Here is a 1,003-nt window from a genome sequence, read left to right as displayed (position 1 = left end):
ACATACATATACATACATGTATATGTATGTATATATATATATAATTTTGATGGAATAATAAGATTGCAGGAAGGACAATAAATTCTGTTTTTGAAAAAGGACATATTACAGGTGAGTTGTTGAGTTGCATAGTTTGAGTATATTTCCACACAAGGTTACATGAATCAATGAAATCACAGATCTTTTCTTTCCCCCAAAACACACACACACACACACACACACACACACACACACACACACACACACACACCTATGAGAAAAGGCAGCCCATGTTCTTAGTAGAACGGCACTGATCTTCATTTCTTGTTTTAATTTCAAACTTTCAGGCTGCTTGTTCTCCATCAGGGATGAGATAGGATCTACACTGTTGTCTTGCGCACTGATTTTGATTCCATCTTAGATCCATTATCTGCTTCTTCTTCTGTATCAGAGTAGAACCCATTCTCACCCTCAAAAACCTTCAAGAGTTTTGTTTTGTTTGTTTTGTTTTTCCTGATAAACATTCTAACTGGTCCTGGAAGAGGTTTTTTGTTTTGTTTTGTTTTGTTTTGTTTTGTTTTTGTTTTGTTTTAGTTCCTTCTATTGAACAGTTCTTAAAGACATCAGGAAGTATCTTCCACAATTTCTTCTCTCCTATGATGTAGAAACGCTGCTGAAGAATTTCTTTTTTATCTGCTATGTAGAAGCTAACTGGCTTTAGTGATATAGTGAGGTCTAATCCACCTTCTTCAATATCACTAGCCTCCTCTAATAGTTTCTCTTTCTCTCTTTCCAAGGATGGCAAAAGACATTTCATTTCCTGTGGCTCAGGGAGTGGGAGACTCATAGAATCTGTGCTTCTACCCTTCCCTCGCTCCCCACCTGCAGGGTTGGGCTCCGTGGACTTATCCATCTCAGACTGACGCCTTTGCATAGTTTCTCCAGCAAGCGCTTCTTCCCCATCATGACTCCTCTACGTATTCCATTCAACAGAGAGAGTTCAGGTTGCAGGAAGCCTAAACCC

The 1,003-nt window shown here is 38.9% G+C and overlaps 1 pseudogene; it reads right to left on the bottom strand.

The window, feature by feature from the left end:
* Positions 1–250: 250 nt before the first annotated feature.
* On the bottom strand, positions 251–913 carry LOC123255286 (annotated as a pseudogene).
* Between the last annotated feature and the right edge of the window lie 90 nt (positions 914–1,003).

Source organism: Gracilinanus agilis, unplaced genomic scaffold (assembly GCF_016433145.1).
Source record: "Gracilinanus agilis isolate LMUSP501 unplaced genomic scaffold, AgileGrace unplaced_scaffold42484, whole genome shotgun sequence".
Classification (NCBI taxonomy): domain Eukaryota; kingdom Metazoa; phylum Chordata; class Mammalia; order Didelphimorphia; family Didelphidae; genus Gracilinanus; species Gracilinanus agilis.
This window is presented reverse-complemented; position numbering and strand designations above follow the sequence as displayed.